This window comes from Cupressus sempervirens, chromosome 11 (genome assembly GCF_028749045.1).
Source record: "Cupressus sempervirens isolate cs-2001-9-10 chromosome 11, ASM2874904v1, whole genome shotgun sequence".
Taxonomy (NCBI): Eukaryota; Viridiplantae; Streptophyta; class Pinopsida; order Cupressales; family Cupressaceae; genus Cupressus; species Cupressus sempervirens.
Window position 1 is genome coordinate 783,461,028 of NC_143128.1, and position 14,360 is coordinate 783,475,387.

The 14,360-nt window shown below is 34.4% G+C and overlaps 1 pseudogene; it reads left to right on the forward strand.

The window, feature by feature from the left end:
- Window positions 1–795: 795 nt before the first annotated feature.
- On the forward strand, window positions 796–13,907 carry LOC149531925 (oxoglutarate-dependent flavonoid 7-O-demethylase 1 pseudogene; annotated as a pseudogene).
- Window positions 13,908–14,360: the final 453 nt, after the last annotated feature.

Sequence of the window (14,360 nt, forward strand, 5' to 3'; positions counted from 1 at the left end):
TGGCCTCGTTGCCGGGACCCATTTCTACATCCACCTAAGCTTCGCTTATGGGGGGGTGTTAGTGTAATTTTTTATTTTTTCCTATTTTGCTAGGTTTTTCCTACACTTTTAATAATCTCGCTTAGGTTAATAAAGCATGTCTTATTAGGTGAATGGTTGTGAGGTGTCACCTTCCTACATGTGAGCATCCATTAGCTATCTTGGGAAGATACTTTGCTATCTTTAGTCCGATAGATGGTTGCTGCTCATTGGTTGGTGTTGCCACCTCCTCTCTCTTCCTAGCCTATATAAGCATGCTACCTGGCTTGTATTTGTATCTCTTGTTTTTTGCATCCTCTTAATGCTATTTTGCTTCCAGCATTTGCATTACTCTCTTGGAGACTAACTCTATGATGCTATTTTGATTTTGTATCATTTGCATTCATAGTTTAGATATTTACTCTTTGCACTAGTTTTCTGGGTTATTAATCTTTTCAGATTCTAACAGTTCCATTGCACACTGAATTACCTCTTGGCGATAGAAAGAATTAAAATAAAAAGAAAATAGATTATAATCCTACGTGGAAGCCTACGGCTAGTGTGTCATCCCATTCACCATACCAACCTATGGTAGAGAGAGAATCATCTTCTTTTAGTTTTGAATTTGAAACCAATATATTGTTGGGAGAAACATTCACTGCCCTATTTCAAGGAAAGAGAGTATATCATGATAAGAATGTGTCTTTTGTAGGGGACATTCCTTGTTGACCATATATGGTGAATGAAATGAACCATAGGTGGGGATATAGGGGTAATATGGATGTTGGATTTAGTCCTCGACAAGGTCCAGGTGAGGAAAGAAATCTCATAGATTTGGATGACCTAGTGGATTTAGAAGCCACTTCTATAGACCCTGTAGAGTTGTTTTTAGAACTAGATCTTCTTAAGAAAAGGGTTGTAGAAGAAGAGGCCAAATGTATACATTTGGGGAAAGAGAAAGAACAAATTACCATCAATACTCTCATTGAAACAGATAACTTGCTTAGGAGAATGACTTCCTTACAAGAGAAAAACAAAAGGCTAGAAGAGAAATCTACCAAACTACACTTTGATGTATTTGGATATGTTGATGTTTTAAGAGCCAAGTTTCAAGAGAAAAAATGCCTTATTAGAGAGAAGGAACGACATGTTATCTCACGACTCCAACCCTACAAGCCTATTTATCCCAAGGTCATAGATTTAATTGTCAAAGACCTTGATAAAGGAAAACATAAGGTGGTAGGGGCACAAATAAGTGAGCCCCAAGTTCCTCCTAGTAAATCTGCTAGCCTTATCATGTCCAAGCTTGACTCAGACCTAGAGAAGGCCAGAAAGGAAAGAGAAGATTTAGCTAAAGCACTAGAGAAGGCTGAGAATGAAGCACAAACTACTGAGACTAGGAGAAAAATATAGTTTATCAAGTCGAATTATGCCCTAGCATCTTGGCCAAACCAATCCTCACAATTTCTCCCATATGTTCCTACTTGTGGACCTCTTTTAACTACCCAAAATATATCACAATCAGCTACTGCCTCATTTTCTAATATAAATACTTAGATACATGTGACTCAGAAAGTCCAACAGCCTCAGATCCCTACCCAAAACTAGGCTGCTAGAGCAAGTACTTCAAATGTGATAGGATTCTAGAGAAAACCCATTTATATGGGAAAATATAAGCAAATATCTTTTGTAGGCATTCCCGGGTTTCCAAATCCTATTTGTAATTATTTAAGAGACAAGGTTACTATAAGGAAACTCAGGTGCGGAAACAGCTTCCTAGACTAATCTCATAAGGAAAGTATGATGCAAATCCTATTAAAATCTTCTACACTTACAAATTCAATATCATGTAAACAACAATGTTGTAGCCAACCATGCATACAGAAAATAGACAAAGAAAGGAACACATAACACAATGATTTTCTGGTGGGGAAAAACCTTTCGGTAAAACAACCCCACCCCTTCAAAACCTGCACAATGTATTATCTTCAACACAAGGTTACAATACACTTGCAATGCAAGTTCAACATCAACAACAGAAGACTCCAGTAGCTACTCGCATTACCAACAATACACCTTTTTCGCATCGCATCTCTTCACAACCCTAAAAACTCTTATAACATGTGCTTCACTTTAGGGCTACTCCCTAAGGTAAACAATACTCAAATATCTTAGGTGCCACATGTCTTCACTTGTCATTGAATCTTCCTAACATAGCTCTTACGTGTCATAGGAATCTGTCATAACCATTTTAGTCATGATCTCCTTATACACAATTCAAGATGTCGACACATCAACATTATTTGCAAGAAATACATTTTACAAAAAAAATAATAAGAATAGGAATTATACAAGGTTGAGACACCTTATTCCTAACAGTTACTAAGTTTTCAGGCAACAATATTGTGATTGGTGAAGAACACCTAAGAAAATTTATAGATATGCTCGACTATGAGGTAGAGCATGAGGATGTGGTAATTAAGTTATCTTTACACTCATTGACTAAAGATGCTAGCTTGACTAGTTTAGAAGGTTGCCAGATGATAGTGTAGCCTCATGGAATGACTTGGAAAAGCTTTTCAAAGAGCAATATGGTGACAAGACAAATGCTAGCTTTATGTTGAATGAGTTTAAGAACATGAAAAAGAGCCCAGATGAGTCCACCTTTGATTTTAATGTGAGATTTCAGAAGGGGATGTATAAACTGTTCCAAGTAATGAGACTTGGTAAAGATGTATGCCTCACAACTTACTTAATTCCTTTGACAGTAAGATGACATATGCTTTAAGGGACAAGGATCCTAGAAAATTGAGGGAGGCTTATAAGATGGTTGTAAATATTGAAAAATAATAGAAAAGCCTCTAGAAAATTGGAAAGAAGGGATGACCCAAAATTGTTTAATCCTAGAAACAAGAAAGAAGGTGAGAAGCCTACTGCAGGTAAGAAGCTTTAAGAGGATACAATGAGTCAAGTTCTTAATCTTCTTAAGAATTTGAGTCCATCAACTATTCAAAATAATAATCAAAATATTGGTGATAAACCTCAATTTAATAGCCATTACAATAGGTAGCCTAGGATGCAGAACTACTCTTATACCACTTAGTGGAAGGATGGGAAACATATACCCAATCCCACTCAAGGCACTAAGGACAAAGGTACACCAGATCCTCTACAAAGAAATTCTATAAATATGATAGATGATGTGCCTTGGTGTATTGTAGGCTAGTCCCCTCATTCCCTTGACTATTGTGCACTGGTTTAGTCTCTCTTTGCAAATCAATAGGCACAAAATGAGGATGGAGAGGAGGAAGAAAACCATGAGGATGTAGGTTGTAATATGATAAATTTATGTGATAATGGTGAGGAGTCTAATTTAGAAGAATTTGAATACGATGCTACAAATTAGAGAAATGCTTATCAATTACACCATCAATAAGTGTTTTCAGAAGATGAGGATCAGGATGAAGACAAGGTATGCAATACATTATCAGGTGTAAATCACATAAACTTGAGAAAACCATCCAAAGAAGAGATTGACATGATTACTACAGAAATGATATCTCGCATTCATAGCACCTACAATCTAAAAAATAAAACTATCAACAATGTTGTGGGTACACCATCTAGTATTTTCATTAGGGATACTACTCATAAAGTAGATGATAAGAATAACAAGGAAGATCTAGTGGTTGTAAAAATCAAGGATAGTAAAAGCAAGAAGTGGGAGCCGAAAAAGAAAGTGCAGTGTCAAGGTGTTGAAATAATCAAAACTAATCTAGGAGAAAAGAAGTCAAGCCCTGATGTCACCAAGCAAGTGAAGGAACCTATTTCTCAAGAACAAACAATCATAGGTAATCTTCCCAAAACTCCTACATGATCTTGTTGATATGAATTGTATGTTGTCTCAAATTACTATACAGGTTCCTTTGTCTGAAATGTTTAGAATAGAGGAACATAAAAATAAGGCCTTGTCTTGGTTGGGTGGCATAGGAAGTAGTAGTGTTGTTGAGCAAAAGCCCATAGTCATACAACAAATAGCACTTGTAATGAAGAATAAAGAGGATAGAGGAGTTATGTCTCAAATACCTCTGATGTACTTAGATAACTCTTTTGTAGCCTACCTACAAGACACCAACCCTTTCTTTCTTAGTTTGGTCATAAATGGTGGAAGTTTAAAGAATTGCACGATTGACTCAGGAGCATCAAACACCATTATGCCTTTTAAAGTTATGGAAGCCCTTGGTTTAGAAGTAGATACCAAATAAGGTAGGTGTAGAGCAATGGATGCAAGGGAAGTTTCTATCATAGGTACAATTAATGCATTACCTTTTAAACTAGTTGCCTACCCCAATGTTGAAATGACCATGACAATCCTTGTAGTTGATATTCCTCCTAATTATGGGATGCTACTCTCTAGAAAATGGAGTGTTGCGATGGGAGGTAGCCTGCACTGTGATTCGTCATATGCTACTTTTCATATAGGAGATAAAGCTATCAAAAATTAATAGAGAACCAAGGGTTACTTATGTGTTTGAAGATAGTGTTGATAAGGATGCTACATGCTTTCTAGACACTGAGTTTAATGCTTTTAGAGCTAAACTTATCATTCAAGAAAATGAGCAACCACCCCCACTAATTACACAAGAGGTAACTAGTTGTTTGGACTTACAAAACTTATGGATTATGTATTTTGATGGGGCAAGTTCTAAGGAAGGATCACGAGCTGGGGTGGTTTTTATATCTCCATATAAGAATACATTTAGGTATTCATTTACTACGAATTTTACATGCACTAATAACATTGCAGAGTATGAAGCACTTTTATTGGGATTAAAAGTGGCATCTAGTCATGGAATTAAGAAATTGCATGTTATTGGTGATTTAGAGCTTGTTGTGTCTCAAGTTAAGGAAACATATGCCTCCAAGAACAAAAGGTTGAAATAGTATAAGAACGTTGTTTGGGACCAAATAAAAGCATTTGATGCCTTTGACATTTCTTGGATGGATAGGAGTAACAATAAAATAGCTGATTTATTAGCTAATGTAGCAATCAAGCCTGGTGACATTTCATTTCGTGAACAAATCTTGAAGAAATACTTCTATTGAAGCTATTTACTTTCCATGAACAATAGTTAGGTGTGTATATCTTTCTATATATGTGTAAATTCCTATGTATATGTGTGTAGCCTCTATATATATGTATATATCCCTATGTAGTCTCATAAATTTGTCTTAGGCTATCATTTGTATGGTCTGCTTAAGCCAAAGATTATGAATTCTTACATAGATATAAGTTATTCATCATCCCTAGACAAAGCTACTAAAGCCCCTTATTTTTACTGAGCCAAAACTTTGATTTTTTTGTGAAAATATTTTTGAAATTTGTTGCATTGTTAGGGTTTGTGCTTTATTTATTTTTAATTTCTAGAAAACAACCCTACCTTTATTATTTTTCCCTAGCTCAATATTGAATATCTTAGCCTAATGGATAGTTTGTTATCTTAGGGTTGTGTCCTTACCTTGTCATGAAAATAATTTATTAAAATTTGGAATCAATTTTCACCTTTACCCTAGGTTTGTTTCAGGCAAGAGATTACATGTCATTTTCAAATCATTTATTATGATCTTACGATCAAGTTTTAGGCATCTAGTCGTGAGCTTAAAATTTCCCTCTCCCAATGTTATGATATTAGGGTTAATGGAGGATTGTAAGAGTAAAGTGTTGAGTCTCCCAATCTTAAGATATGTTATATGTTTGTAGCATCGCAGGTGTTCAAAACAAAGTCTCCAATCTTATGATTACCCTTGTGTTATATCATCTTAAGTGTCTCATTGAAGGAGTTTGAAGTTAAGTTGTAAGATTTTATGACAAACAAGTAATCGTGGGATTGTAAAAGAAAAAGTGTAGACTCTCGACCATGCGATAAGGTGTGGATTGTAAGATTTTAGGAGCAAAATATGATGTGTTTGATGCAAGTATGATAATGAAGAGATCATAAGATTGGAAGGACCAATATGATAAAGAAAGGTAGGGCCAAACACATTTGCATAAAGTTCTGAGACATGTGGAAGTTCATATCTTTTGATGTTATGAGGAGCAGTAGAACATAAGATCTCCAAGGAAAATTAGAAGCTTTCTGAAGCTACAAAGTAGTGTTAGATCATGAGATCATGAACATAAAGGTTGAGGCTTCCGAAGCTACAATGAAGAAAGGATAACTTCCAACATGTGGTTGTAGGTCAATGATGACAATCAAAGATAAACTCTAATGTTATAAAGTCATTTTGTTGACTGTGATTGAGAAGTCATAAGGAAAGAAAAGTTGAGATACAATGTTACGCCAAAGTTGTGCTTGCAACATTGTAAGGGTTTTGAAAGGTAACTACCAAAGTTATGGAAAAGTCTAGTAAATTGCGATGGAAAGATCATAAGGCAAGTGAAGATGAGCTAAGATGCTACAACAAGTTTTATAAGTTGTGTCTCATGAGATTGTAGGAGACTTAAGGGTAAGCTATGAGGACATGATAAATGGTCTATCATAGGATTGTGAAGGTTGTTTTCAAGGCTTACCATAATGCAATAAGGGTTTGAAGTCAAAGGATTGAGAGATCATAAAGCCAAAGTTCCTCACTTAAGAGGATATAAAGGACTTACATTTTAGAGTGTATCATAAGATTGAAAACCCTTGTTTGACATGAAAAAGTGAACTTTTCTTTTCTTAGTTGGAAAAAGACAAAACACTCATGACCAATAAAACTTGAATAAAGTACAATATTTCTTGAGTTGGATTGTTATGTGGATGCCCCATCTAAGGTGACATACAACACTAAATTTAAAGATCGAGAATGCATAATATCAATGCATAGAGAAGGTTGATGAAAGTATGCACAACATAAAAACATTCCATAAACTACTAATTCATTACCATTTGCAAAGAGAAGAGATTTCTAGTGATTGAAGAGTTTTTAGTGTGAATAGATTGTTGTTTTCAGAGCTAGTTGTAGAGTTTTCTAGTCTTTCAATCTACTTTCATGATGTTTGACAAAGAGATAGAAGAGATTCAAGCCTCAGGCATGGAATTTATAGAAACTTCAACTTCCAAAGGAGGAAAAACCAGGCAAAAGAAACCTAACTGGTTTGTTGAAGAATGGATTAAGTTGTTCCTGGAATCCTCCAATGTTATTTCTGCAAATGACCATGATTTTAGAGACCCTTATACATTTTGTAGAGATGCTACATGCCTTGGAGTCACTAGCTATGAACTATTTAGATATTTCTATCGCAACAAAACAAAAAAGATCATTGTTTACAACCCATGGAAGAAGAATCCGGCAAAGCTTATCTTTTCAGAAGTATTCGTGGATGTTGATTTGGTAAAAGTCCCAATCAAGTCATACAATTTGGCCACTAAATCATTCCATAGGTGGGATGGAATAATTTTGTTCACACTGAACCATGCCTCTTTTATAGAAGCTTTTGGATTGGATGGTGTGATGAGCGAACTACTGGACCTGGTTGATCTACAAGAGAAATTTGAAAGAAACACCAATACTTTCACATGGAAGTCTATGCTACAACATATCCCCATGGACCTCAAGCAAGTGGGTGATTACCCTAAGAAGGTGGAAAAGAAGATGCCTTTGGACAAATTCAAGAATATATTAAACTCTCAAGATATGAACTCTCCACCTCTATCTGATCTCAAGCACTTTTAGACTCTTACTTGTTGCCTTCTCCACTCTAGCGAAATAGCCCTTAAACATTTTAAAAGTATCATATCTTTCTTTAAGATATATTATAGTCATCATTCTAGAGAAGTCATCAAAAAATAAGATAAATTATTTCTCTCCACAATAGCTTTGTACTCCAATAGGACCACATAAACCAATATGAACTAATTCCAAAATATCATCAGAAGAACAAGTTTTTCTCTTAAAACTAGACTTAGTCATTTTTCCCAATTGACACTATTTGCACACCACCTTGTCTAGTTTGCTCAATCTTGGCAATCCTCTTACTCTTATTTTCTTTCTAATCTCAACCAAATTATCAAAATTTACATGACACAACCTCTTATGCCATAGCCAAACATCTTCATATTGTGCAAATAAGCATGTATCTTTAGATAGGTCTAGATAGAACAAATTACCTCTTGTTTTCTCTCCACTTCGAATTTGTTCACCAATAGCATCATAGATCTTTGCCTTCTTGTTTAGATATTCAACCCTATAACTAGAATTGATCAATTGTGCCACACTCAACAAGTTATATTTTAGACCATCAACCCAAAATGCATTATCACATCTAATATTATCATTCAAAATAATTGATCCTTTATGTTTCACATAACATGGTGCATCATTTCCAAATTTAACACTATTATCACCACTCATGTGATGTGAACATCCACTACAAATTATCCATCTATCATTTTCTCTTATATGTAAAATTATAGCCATATTTTCACATCTTTCATCCTCATCAAAATCATCTTTCATAGCAACATACATAACCTCTTCATTATTTTCATTAGTACTACTACTAGAACTTTCTTCAACAATGTAACAAGATTTTTTACCTTTTCCTTTGTAGTCTTTATTACCTCTTCTATCTAAATTGTCTCTTATGTCTTGGTACCTTTTGTCCTTTCTCTCATCCTTATCTTCTCTGTCAGGACACCTTGCAGCAATATGACCAACATTATTGCATGTGAAACAAATAATAGGAAGTTTACCTTTGTATTTACCTTTTCCTCTAGGTAGCCTCTTTACTAGTAACATATCAAGTTCATCAAGTTCTTCATCTAAGTCACTATCAATATTCACATATTTTCTTTTCTTCTTCTTTCTAGAACCATCAAGAGTCATTTTTTCTTTCAAAGCACTTTCAACATTAGTTAAGGGAATAATTTTCAAAATTATCCAACTCAAAAGTTATGAGTCTACCAACTAGACTATCTAATGTGAGATCATTACCAAGTTTGCATCACAACTCTTGTATTGCAGACATTCTAATAACATAAATAGGAAGTAAAGTTCTCAGTACCTTGCTAATCACTATCTCCTAAGCTATTTCACCTCTAGAACTCCTAATAGCATTCACAACTTCTTTAATTCTTGCAACATGTTGTGTTATATCCTCACCTTCGTTCATTCTCATGTCATCAAAATTTCCTCTTAAACTTTATGCCTTAGCTCTAATCACATTTGAGTCTCCTCCATGAATTAATGCCAGCTTGTCCCATATTTTCTTTGCATTCGTGTAGTCTTTTACTTCATCAAACTTAGAATACCTTAGAGAGGGTGAAAGCTTAATCATCATTTTGTTATGCTCTTGCTTCTCTTTCATCTGCTCAATAATCATAGGTCTGGGAGATTCAATGTACTCATTTTCAAGATACTAGGGTAGAATATCCAATACCTAATAAATACAACTTCATCAGCCTTTTCCATGCTGAAAATTTCTCCTTGCACAACTTGGGTATCTCTCTCTTATACATCTTGATCTTGATCTTTAATCATTTAAAACTTTTACACAAGCACCAAGAGCTCTGATACCAATTATTAGAATATTTGGAATAACTAAAAGCAGGGGGTGGAATCAATTATCCCTAGGTCCAAGTGTATAAATTGAACACTTAAAACTTTAATAAACTTAACCCAACAACTCACTGAATAAAACTATTGATGATAATCTAACTTATTCATTCCATTATAGATATTTGTTCTATATGTGCCAAATTGTAGAAACTTATCACAATCAAAAATAAAGTTAAACTTAAAATAGTAAGTAATATAAACATGCAACAAACATCCCTACAATTTTTGACATCAAGATTTAACATGGAAATCCAACTTGGAAAAAAACCAACTATAACATGCTACTACTTGTTCACTCTTCTAAAGTGAGATCTATTAGGAGTTGACCCTATTAAAGGTTACAAAATATGTTGTTAGGTGTGACCCTATTAAAAAAATTAATCACCCTGTTGGGAGTGTCCTTGTTAGAGGAATTAAGAACATTCTATTAGAATGTCACCTTGATTAAAGGATTTACAAATGATTGTTAGATCAACCTTATCAAAAGGATTTTACAAATGACATAATGGTTAGAAACTATCACTGAAACTTTGATATGATAAACTACAACTCACTTTGCAAATTCAAATATTTATTTAGCTCATCTCTAGTTCATTGATTGGACTCCATCATTCTCATCATCTCAGATCTGCTTAACAACTCTTCAAGCAATCCTTCACCTTACAAACTTCACACAACTCCTTGCAAGCTTGTCCACCACTTCTCTTCACAAGTTTTCAGTCCAACAACAACCCAAAACATACCAGATAGCTCCTTAAATAGGTAGCTTTAATAGTTTTCTGCTTAATCACAATCATAGATCTTAGGGTTTATGATCAAATCCAAAACATTTGTCCATCTTATTCTTCTTCTTCTCTTCTCAACACTTCTAGAAACATCTCTTCAAATATTAGCCTTTAATTGCTCACCTAATCCTTGCATTAAATAATATAATTCATCAACTCTTATCATCTGCATGTTTTTCTTATTCCAAGATTTCAACTATGTCAGCAATTGATTCTTTCACAAATTATGCTTTTGTTGTCACTCGGTCACCACTATGTCTTTCTACTTGATATTCATTGGATTAATCAGTCATCAATACATTCTTATTCTAAATCTTCACTAGATCACTTGACAATAATCATCACTTGGCCAATAAAGATACTTGGCCAACGCTATTCTACTTGGCAATGCGTAAGTTCCTTAATCTTTTGCTTTAACTCCTTCATTAACTATGCAACACTAATACTCAGTCAAGCTTATAATTATGACTTGTTTCAACTGAAGTTCATTCAACTATCTCCTACACTTCATGTATTGATTTGAACAACACATTATCTTTTCAAGTACAAACTTATTACACTAGTACATTTGACCTCATTTTTTGACCAAAATTTTTGACCATGCATTAAAATGTTTTAGATTGGTTGGAATATGGAAGGAAAAGTATTTTTTTTAAAAATCCATGCCTGTGTTGGTCAAAATTTCAACCAACAAGAGCTTAACATGTTCAATGAAAAAGGGTTTCATGGAGCGCGCGCCAGAGGTACACAAGCATTCGCTTTGGTTTTCATGGAGCACGAGAACTGTAGGAGTGAAGGAGTGAAGGAATGGAGCTTGATTACACCCATAATCAATTTGTGGTTTAATCCTTTTATTAAGGTGCTTTCTTCGAAGATCTATCAAATCCCCAGCCCATTTTTGCTACAAAAGGATAGACAAATACATACTCGAGAAGTTGTAATGGAATCCAAGCACACTTCTCAAATTCTTGAGAGCTAAGTATTTTCTATCATTAATTTAATCTTAGGGAGCTTGCATGTTTTATCTCTGTGCTGAGATAGGTTTTTTTAACCTTCATTGTTTTTAAGAACAGATTTGGATATGATGATTGATTGGTTTTTCTCTTTAATTTAATTAATACATCAATTCATGCATTGGCACGACTACTGCTGCAGTTGCTTTGGATTTCTGAGAAAGACAAAAAAGGAGCCAGAGGTGGATGGCCATCATTTTGGCAAGCATGTGTCATAGGAATATTTGCTCAATTATACTTCAGATAGATCCTCGGTAACGGGGTGGATGCAAAATGATTTAAGAACAAATGGAATACAACCACTATTGAGGGGATCAAAGTCAATGCTAGCAGGTTTTGATGGAATTTACTGTCAGGAGACTCCTGTCAAGGAAACTTAAACAGTTGTTTGATCTAAGGTATGTTGTTTTATTTTTTATCCATTGGGTGCTTCTAGAGTGGATCTTTGTGTAGTATTATATTGGAGAATCCAAAGCATGTTAATAGTGAATCCATCTATATGAACTAGGAGTTGGAAATCCTGCTCTAAATTGATGGTTTTTCATAACATCAACCATTTATGTCTATTGGAATTGTAAATGCATTCGCAGATATGTTTTCATTGCACACTAGATTTTTAGAGTCATGGATGCTTTAGTTTATGCAATTTTCAAAGTTTTGTTCAAGCCATATATTCATCAAATGTTGATTTTTTTAGAATTCTCAAAGGGATCATTTAATTTGTGCATATTTCTATTTGAAGGGCTTTCTTTCTTAGTTCTCTTTTGTGGAAGAAACTCTATAAGTGCATTTTAATGGAAGAAACCTGATAACTATTTTTCCACCTTCACATGATTTTTATTATTATTAAATAAAGGTCTTTTTAGAAAAAAAAAAAAAAAAAATTCAGTTGAAGGAACTGCATTTTAAGTCTAAGGTAAGATAGAGTCTAGTCACTACTTACTATCAATGATGTTGAAGTTCTAGATTTATAAAAGGAAGGTTTATTTAACTTTTAGTCAGGCTGCATTTCAAATCTTATGAAAAAATATTAGCCATATTTCAAAGTTATGCTAATATTTCAAAGAATATTAGCCATATGATCATCAAATCTTTGTAAGTCTTTTTTATTCTCAAGATTGTATTAAAATGCAAGAGAAAACCATATGGGAATTTATAAGATCATCCAAACAACTCAAATCACAATAGAAAGAACCTGATAGTAGAAACTATCTAGATTGGAAAGGGGCTTGCCAGATTCAAACCTCGAAGTGAACAACCAAGATACAATTATGATTTGCAACACCAACCTACCTTCCACATAAAACACAAGAGAGAACCAACAACAATACATGCTATTCCACCAATCAAGTATACAATATGATTCATTGATTATATTGAGAAATTAGATGTTACAGTATGTAAGAGATACTTTGCTTATATAAGCAAGGCAAGACACAAAATTATAATAGATCATGGCATGTGTGTTACTCCTATGACATGAGATTGCTAACATAACAAATATTAAACATGTTGGCCTCAAGAAGTAATGACAAAATGTAAGATTCGCTTGTTCCTTCTGGATTTTTTTTCATTCACAAGTGAATTATATCACACACTTTGGAAATTTGACAACATTAAAAGATAAGATCTTATGGAAACTAAGACTTCTAGCAGGATTCCTAGGGCCTAAATAAACTTAACATGTATGATAAGTCTTGGATGTCTACATATGTATGAGCATGCTTACAACTTTGAGCAAGGAGTAGGCTAAGTAGGTATGGTCATACATGTGAGAGCATGACACTTGTCAAGTGATGGAGACTGGAAATTTTGATCCTCGTAGATGGATTTAATCAATTGGATTAGATGGACAAGGATCATGGGTTAAAGGTGTGTCAAAATATTTTTTTGATCTTCCTTTGGAAGAAAAAAAAAGACAGTGCCCAGTAAGACTCAGTACTCGTATGCTTGAAGGCTACGGTCACTTCTTTGACATATCCAATGACACAGTCTTGGATTGGGTCGATGCCCTTGTTCATTTTATCTCCCCACCCTCTATAAAGGCAGTTGAACATTGGCCAAAAACACCCCTCTCATATAGTTAAGTAAATTTAATTACAAAATTCATAAGCAATTTTTAATTTGGAGTATAAATTGATGTTGATTGATTGGTGGTGGACAATGAAGGGAAACCTATCAAAAATATGGAGAAGAGGTACTCAATCTTACAAATAAGTTGCGTGGTATGCTTTCTAAGGGTTTGGGGTTGGATAATGATTATGTTCAAACTCTTATCAGGGAACTGTTGCTTCAGCTCATAATCAATTATTATCCTCCTTGTCCTCAGCCAAATTTTGTGAATGGACTGAGACCCCATTCAGATGGGACTGTGATCACTGCCCTGCTAGATGATTAGGTTGAGGGTCTTCAAGTTAAGAAAGATGGAGAATGGTTTATTCTATCCCCTGTTCTTGGATCCCTCATTGTCAACATTAGTGATCTCTTGTAGGTAAGTAAAATTTAGTAAATTTTATCATGTCTTAATCATCTTGTTTATGTGCAATTGGAGTTTTATGTTAAGACAATCTTCGTAACCCATTGCTCAATGCTCATGAGCTTAAAGTTAAATGGTACACACTTAAACACTAATTCCATTTAGCAGATTACCAATCTTTTTATCAATTCTATACTACTCTAGAGTAGGTTGTTCATACTGACCATCATGTTAGTTCAAGTTCCTAGAAAAATAAGGCCTATCATGGTTGAAGTAATTGCAAAAACAATAACAAAAAATTTGGCTCCTTTGCCATTGCTAGCCCCCAGCTCGTTGGCTACCCTCACACTGCATTCACAAGCATACAAATTTATATAACAATCAATACACACTCCTTAGAGGTGACCCTACACTCTACTCTGACTGCCAGATTTGCAACATTCAGAATTGCATCCTCCTCAATATTTT